The sequence below is a fragment of the Dipteris shenzhenensis genome, chromosome 10 (assembly GCF_047967505.1).
Source record: "Dipteris shenzhenensis isolate YYH24624 ecotype China chromosome 10, Dip_SZ_1.0, whole genome shotgun sequence".
Lineage (NCBI taxonomy): Eukaryota > Viridiplantae > Streptophyta > Polypodiopsida > Gleicheniales > Dipteridaceae > Dipteris > Dipteris shenzhenensis.
In genome coordinates this window covers 55,290,622-55,299,020 of record NC_141605.1, presented here as the reverse complement: position 1 = coordinate 55,299,020, position 8,399 = coordinate 55,290,622, and positions in this window count along the sequence as shown.

Genomic DNA, 8,399 nt, shown 5'->3' with positions numbered 1-8,399 from the left:
GCCTTTTTGGTCTTTTGTAGATATTAATAAATATCTCTTTCTCTCTATGCGATGTCCTAGGTACTGTGACATGAAGTTGGGGGTAATAAACTTCACGCACCTCTTCACTTCCTACTCCTTTTGAACTGAGTGACAAAGATATTTATCATTGAGAAAGGGACATTAAAAAGAAGCTTTTATGCCAAGATACCACACCATACTTTCCTCCCTTATATGAGAATGAAGATGGTAACATCCCAAGTGATGTTGTACTCAAGCATAGGGAGAAGGAAAGGATCAGCAAAGGCCATAATCTCAGCCAGCCAGTCTGCGCCAAAGAGAAGAGCGATACGTTGTTGAAAGAAGATCTTGCAGCTCAACATGACATGAACTGATATATATCGAGGAGTTTGAAGGGCTGATTGGGTCGGATGGGTAGGTTCCGAGGAAACATTGCAGCTCCTTCATAGATACCTTTACAATTAGCTCAAAACACTCTACAAACTGTTATTAGACACAGAGGCCTATAAATTTCAGTAGGGACATGATATCAAAGATTCAAACACATATAGAGATGCGCCTTGAGATGGGCTTCGCGCTGATATACGTTTCGTAAGAAACAAAGAAGCAGCCAGAAAGTTATGGGAGGTTTACTAGACGGGGGTAAAAACTGTCATGAAAACAGACTGTCAAACACAAATATTCATAACTTTTTGCTGAAGTATCTGATTCAAGGTCTAATAACATAGAGAAACATGCGCCTTGAAGAGGGCTTTGCGCTGATATAAGTTTCATCAAAATCGGACTACCGAGCAGAAAGTTATGAGCAAAACACTAACAGGGGGTCAAAAAACTGTCATAAAAACTGCCCTCCACCCATGCTAATTTCGCCTGAGCAAGATGCTCCCTCAAGAATCCACCTTCATCAACGATCCACCACTCATAGATTTTGCCTAGAAGAGAGTAAGTAACTCCCTTGATGGCTCGAGAAATGGATGGACCATGTGTGTGCAATGAGCGGCCGAATAGAAAGAACTTTTAAGGCTTTGAAAGAAAGAAAAGGGAAGAGAGACTCAAGAGAGGGAATACGAAGTCATCTTCATTGTCAATAGAGTGAGGCTCCACTCCAATGCAGCTCAAAATACTACAAACACAAGGGAGAAGAAAAGGTTTCATACGTACAAAAGGGAGCGGAAGCTCCAAGACTACTCATAGAGAGAGAATGAACTAGAGAGAGATGGACTCAAGAGTCTACATAAGAGAATATCTACAAGAGGGAGAGAAGGCTCATGGAAGAGGCTTGAGGAGACTAGAGCTACAGCAACATGAGGCCTAATGGTGGAAGAGATGATGAACAAGGGAGAGGAGGGCTCCTTTTATAGAGATTTTGTCACCCTTCTTCACCCATTTTTTTTTTTCCCCAAGAAAGAGACTTCTATTAAGTAAGAGAAAAAATCCGCGAGACCAAGCTCAAAGCGGAATACATCATGAAATCATGAAGATAAATAAAACCCCCTCAGAGTGAGGTGGAAAAAAACCAAGGCTGAGGCTGAAAGTGCCACCTCAACCCCGTAGTAGTCTCAGAGAAGAAAGGAGAATCCTTCCATTCCCTGAAGAAAGAAGCCCTCCTAGTTGAGGCTGCACGGGAGTCTCCCTGCATATTCGTCCATACAGCCATCAAAATATGTACGGTGTCTGTCCAGATACTAGCCAATGTGTGCAAGGGATGAACCTGAGTACCCTCCAAAGCCTCTGTGCATCTGGCTCTCCAGATATGCCAGGATGCTATGCTGGCTAGAATCTCCCAAGAAGTATCCACAGAGGCATGTACAGCTGTAAAAGGAAGGTGTGGTACCACATCCAACGAATAGGACTCAATCTGATGACGTTGAACTGAAATGGCCCGAGAGGAGTCAAATCTCTCATAGAAAACCTGAGGCCCTGTAAGAGAAAGCCAAGCCACTGAGCCCCATGTCATAAAGAATGGGCAGTGGGCAAAGTGACTGAAAATCCTGGCTACCCCCATCCAAATCATCCTTGCCTGTTTGCAATCCCATAAGCAATGCTGAATAGTCTCCGAAGCAGAGAGGCAACGAGGGCAAGTAGGGTCGGCTCCGAACCTGGATCTCCAAAGGTTCACTGTAATCCCAGCATGGATAGAGAGCCAAAAGAAGATAGTGATCTTCCTATTCCTGTGGGATTTCCAGAGTCTCCTCCAGAAGCACCTCTGCAAATTCGCAGTGATATCAAATGTCTTCCAATGAGGAACTCTGGAAGGTCTCCAACCTCTACTACTGAGCTAAAATCTCCTGGCATTACTGACCGTGTAACAATAGAAGAGGATGCTCTTCTCTCGATGCCCTGCGTCAATCCACTCCCACTCTCTGGGGTCCCACTGCAAATACCTGATGGGAACTCCCCCATAGAGCCAAAGCCTCCAAGACCTGGTGGAGAGTAGCCAGGGATCTGGGTCTAGGAACCACTCTGAATCTGATCCCTGCACCAAAAGACCTCAACCCTGATAAGCTGAGCAATCTGCCACCATCCTGCACACTAAAACTAAGGCATCCTCCTGTGCATCTCGAAAGGCCAAAACCTGAAGCGGAACACCACCTCTTGTAAAAGTACCTGCCCAAGTGGAGCAAGTGAGTGGCATATCATCTGTGTCTACCCAAACCTCTGGAAGGGCTGCCTCAATCTGCAAGATCCTCCCTGCACTCCCTCTGAGATGTCCTGTCAACCTTGATTTGGTCTCCTCTGGAAGCCTGCGGAAAGCTTTCCAAGACCCCATAGATGATGCAGGTCCCCTCTCCCACCTGGCTCACTGCATGTAGAGTGAGGCACCCAGTGGTCTACCATGATCATCTAAAATATTGTCATTCCACATGATGGGTTTCCTATCAATCTCTTCACGAGAGGAAGGAGGAATCCTCCGAAGAGTGCTCCTGAAACTGGCCCAAGCTTTCAGAATGGCAACCATGAGAGGGGGCGAAGGTGATCTGAGGTGTGCTGTGGTGAAGATCCACCTAATATTGCTCATCCAGTCTCCTCCTGAAGAAGGTGTGCACCTCTGTATGCTACTAATAAGAAAGTCCTTCCACAGTTCCTGCCCTGGCATAAGTCCCCGCACCACCATCTTGCATAGTAAAGCTCTGCACTGTAAATCTGGATCAATAATATTGAGACCCCCTTCCTGTGTAGGGAGGATGAGGGTCTCCCAAGCCACCCTGGCTAAGGCATCTGCTGTGCCATCAAGCCCACTCCAAAGAAAGTTTCTGATCGGTCTCCTGAGCTGAATGATGCAGTCCCTAGAACGGCACCAGCATGAACAAACAAAATAGGCCGTGGCTAAGAGGACCTAGTTGACCACCACAACTCTAGAGGCAAGATCCAGCTTGGCTGAGCTCCAAAAAAGGAGCTTCCTCTTGATGCTCTCCAACACGGGAGCAAACTGCTGTGTGGAAGAAATATCCAAGCCGGACCTGGCAGCCCAAATACCTCACAGGCACACCCCTCTGAACCCAAGTGAATCCTATGTCAAGCCCCCAAAGAAGAGTGTCCTCATCACTGATCCAAAAGCCATTGGATTTATGCCAATTTATCTGCGCCCCTGCCGCCAAGCAAAATAAATCCAATGCTGTCCTGAAAGAAGTGAGCATTTGTGGAGTGGCATCCAAGTAAACTGCTGTGTCATCTGCCAACTCACTGTCAAGTAGCTCCTCTTCCCTTCTGATGGGAAGTCTCAGCCCAAAGATGTCAGCTTGAGATCTAACATAGATACTCATAGCTTCGGCCACGAACAAAAAAAGAAAAGGAGCAAGGGGGCATCCCTGACGGACTGATCTCGAAATCTGAAATCTCTCACCCCTTACCCCACCAATAAGTACCTGGCTGTGGGCTGATCTGTACAAAGAGGAAACACCTATGATCCAAGCATCAGTAAAGCCAAAGCGTAGAAGGGTGCCCTCCAAAAAACCCCAATCTACTCTGTCATAGGCTTTTTCAAAATCCAAAAGTAGAATGGCAAGATTCTGGCCACTCTGCATGGCCCACTCTGAAGCTTCCCAGAAAGAAAAAATGTTATAAAAAATGCTTCTGCCATGCACAAATCCCGTCTGAGTGTCATGAATGAGATCAGGGAGAAGTGGCTGCAATCGGAGGCTGATAGCCTTGGCCAGAATCTTGTAACAAGTCCCCAGAAGTGTGATAGGCCTCCACTGGGACAGTAAATTTCTGCTACCTCCTTTTGGGATAAGGTGGATGAGACCCTCTGTAAGCGACCCAGGCATCTCGCCAGAGTCCCAAATGGCTGCAGGGCTGAAGTAATATAGTCTCCAATCATATCCCAAAATGCAATGTAAAAAGAAGGGGTGAGGCCATCCGAACCTGGGCACTTGCCCTTGTGAAGGGCTGAAAGTGCAATCTTGAACTCTGTGTTGGTGAAAGGTGCATCGAGCAAAACATGCATATCCGGATTCACCAACAAAGGGATGGTCTGCCAAATAGCCTGTCTAGCATCCTCTCTATCCTGTGTCTCAGGATCAACAGTAAGAAGGGTGGAATAAAAATATGAGGCTATGCATAAGACATCATCAGGCTCTGTCTGTAAAACCCCATGTGAGTCAATAAGCTGTGATACACTCTCTCTACTATGTCTAGGGCCAAGAGTAGAGAAAAAGTGTTTATTGACTCTACCACCCATCTGAATCCAGAAGGACTCCCGTGCATGAAAGGCATAGTCTGCTCTCTCATCAAGCAATATCTGCTGATGAGCCCTTGCTGCAGCAAGGCGCTCCTGAATCCAAGCATCTGAAGGCCGTTTCTGCTCTTCCCTCTGCAAAGCTGCCAACTGCTGGCGAACACCAATCTCACGTCTGAGAATATCTCGTCTCCTGGTACAAGCAACTAAGAGGTAGAAGTCGCTAATACCAGAAAGGGCAGCAGCTACATGTGATGGATATGGCTGCCCACCCTGGACATGAGAAACCCATATCTGCAGGGTTGTCTCTGTAAGGTCCTCCTCTGTGTACAAGGCATCTGGAATCCTGATGCTGGCAACCGGCCTCTGAAGTGAGGCTCTGAGATAGCCAGCACAATAGGAAAGTGGTATGAAGTGGAAACCCCAGCAGCAATGCATACCGATCCACCTCTGTCTAGTGCCCAATCATCTACATAGAATCTGTCAATGCGTGCATGAATAGGCATCTGCTGCCTCCTGTTCGACCAAGAGAACAGGAGGGACTATGGCTAAATAAGAAAGGCATCGTCCAACCAAGTATCTCTGCCACAGAAGTGAAAAAGGAAGGCATCCCAAGCTGCTCTCTCCAAAGAGTGAAGTCCTCCTTCTCTGCCCCCTTTTTTGTCTGACGGTAACTCAACCATGTTAAAGTCACCTCCAATCACCCATGAATCCGCAATGGGGACCCAGGAGAGCAAATCCTTCCACATAAGGACACGTTCCCCTCTAATGTTGGAGGCATACAGGTTAAGGAAACCAACCTTACGCCCTCCAATCAAAAGAATAATCCACTGAGCTCTAGAGGGAATAATAACTCCGTGTCCAACAACTAAGGGGAGAACCGACTGCGAAACTGAAATAGAAGTGCCCTCCTGGTGCCCAAGGCAGGCGACCAAAAAGTATGGCCAGAAAGCAACTTGCCTAACTTGGCACAATCTCTAGAATCCGGTTTGTGCTCTTGAATAAATAAGATATCAATGGAACCCCCAGTAACACCTGGATGAAGCTGATCCCAGATCAACTGTCTACGGCGGCAATGTGGGACGCCACCTAGGCCCTGTATGTTTCAACTAATAATCCTCATCGACGGGAGGATGTAGAGTGGAACACCTTACCCGACCTAGTGGCGGAAACGAATCCCTCAACAGGGGAAGACGTCCTGCTCGAGGAGCGAGGAATGGAACCAAGTGGCGGAAAATCAACAGGGGAAAGAACCCTATCATCTGAGGAAGAAGCCCTGTCAATAGGAAACCCAATCACTGGCTCACCAAAAGTAGAGAGCACAAACTCCTCCTCTGGGAAATCTGAATCATCTACCAGGGCTGAAAATGAGTTCCTGTGAAGCAAGCCAGACACCGGAGTGCGAAGGATCCCTTCTGAGGGAAGAGAATCAATAGTGTAAACCATCCCCTTCCCCCTATCCAAGGGAGCAAGTGAGGACTGCTGCTCTCGGTCCTGTGTCTGCCCAGCCGCAGAGACCTCTACTGCCTCAAGGAGAGTGTCTGGCACCGCTGGTTCTAGGGAAGAAGCTGCAACCGGGGAGGAGGTCGAAGCTTCAGTGTCTCGGACTCTGCGAGGTGAGACTGGAGGGACAACTCGAGGTGAAGCAGAGTCCACTAGTGTACCCTCATGAATTGAAGGAGGGACCTGCATACGAACCGGAACCCACTAGAATGCATCGTGTGCCCCTGAGGTAGGAGGAGGTCGAGGAGCAGGTGATGGACCTGTACCATCGCCCTGTCGAGGCCGAGGAGCAGGTGCTGGACCTGTACCACCACCATCCTAAGGAGGACCGCCATGCGGAGGTCGAGGAGCAGGTGCTGGACCTGTACCACCCCTCTGTCAAGGCCGAGGAGCAAGTGCTGGACCTGTACCACCTCCCTGTCGAGGCCGTGGGATGGTAGCTGTACCAGAAGGCTTCTTGGGCCTTTTCTTCTTCCTGGGGCAATCCCTGGCAAAGTGTCCAATGGTCCTGCATATCTTGCACTGGTCCTGTCTGCCTGAAATCTCTACTCTCTGGCGAAAAAAGGAACCATCCGGGTGCTGGATCATAACATGGTCCATCTTGAGGTTAGGATCCTTACAGAGGACCCTAACTCTAGGTACCCCATCAGCCTTGGTTGCCTCTGCTGCAGTCAATGGCAACCCAGGGAGGGGTGGGATCTCAGCAACAGCGCCAAAATGCTCCCCAATAACAGAAAGAAGTCGATGGTAAACCTGGGGAAGCCCGGGAAATCTGATGAAGAGCGAAAAGATTTCCTTATCTACCTCTACTGGGTCAAAACCAATATCAAAGGCGTCAAAGAAGATCTTCCTGTGTCCCAGGTGTAAAAACTCAGCTTTGAGCACAGTGCTCCCAACCTCTGGAGTGTCAAAAACAACCTGGAAAAAATCTCGTTCCAGAAGACAAACATCTAACAATTGTGGAGTGAGGTCTCGAGGGAGAGCCGCACGCATCCAGTCTTTGGCTTGGGATCTGGAGGGGTGAGACCCGGAGATGCGTGCTAGCAACGTGGTAGAGCATTCAATCTCTACATCCTTCTTGAGCTCTGCTGCAACTCCTGCAACTCATCTTTAGAAAAAGTAATAGTTTTTGCGGCCGGTGGAGGTGGAGTAGGATTGGCTGACGGAATATCCATCGCCAATCGAGGTGAGGAGGCCGACTCTAACAAATTTGGGGGCTCCTTCCGCTCCAAAAAATGCTGCGGGAGAATGAGGAAGGAAAAAGATGGGGGTAGGGGGGTAGAGAACAGGGATAGGAGGTGAGGAGGGAGCGGGGGTAGGGGAGGAGGGGAGGGGTAGAGGGGAGAGGCTGAGAGGCTGAAGGGGAGGGGACGGGCTGAGAGGGAGGGAGTGCGCAGGGTAGGGAGAGGAGAGGGAGACGAAGGAGAGGCAGGGAGGGGGCAGGCTGTGAGGCAGGGAGGGGGCGGGCAGGGAGGGGGCGGGCTGAGAGGAGAGGGAGAGGAGGGAGAGGAGAGGGAGGGAGGGGGCGGCGGCGCAGGCTGAGACGGAGAGGAGAGGGAGAGGAAGGAGAGGCAGGGAGGGGGTGGGCTGAGAGGCAAGGAGGGGGCGGGGTGAGAGGAAGGGAGGGGCGGCACAGGGGGCGGGCTGAGAGGAAGGGAGGGGGCGGCGCAGGCTGAGAGGGAGAGGAGAGGGAGAGGAAGGAGAGGCAGGGAGGGGGCGGGCTGAGAGGCAGGGAGGGGGCGGCGGCGTAGGCTGAGAGGGAGAGGAGAGGGAGCGGGCAGAAGGGAAGGGGGCGGGCTGAGAGGGGAAGGAGGAGAAGGGAGGGAGGGGCTGAGGGAGGGGGAGGGGGATGGGCTGAGGGCAAGGGAGAGAGGGAGGGAGGGGCTGAGGGAGAGGGGGCAGCAAGGGAGCAGGGAGGAGCAGTAGCTCGATCAGTGTGGAGTGCAGAAATTTTTCTAACATTCAAATGCTCCTTCACCCATTTACAATTGCTACCTGTAGATTCCTTTCCCCATCAATCACATAAGTCCGTATGTCACCATCCATGTCCTTTTTGGCTACTCTTGCCATGTGTCCCATCAAAAGATGCTCAAGACTCTTAAAATATTGAGAAAGTCAAGAGTCTCCCCACATGGAGCCCATAGGGACCCTCTCTTTTCCATATGTCCACATCCTTCTTATTCCACATGGGAATTCTAGAAGGATTTCTCTTGACTCC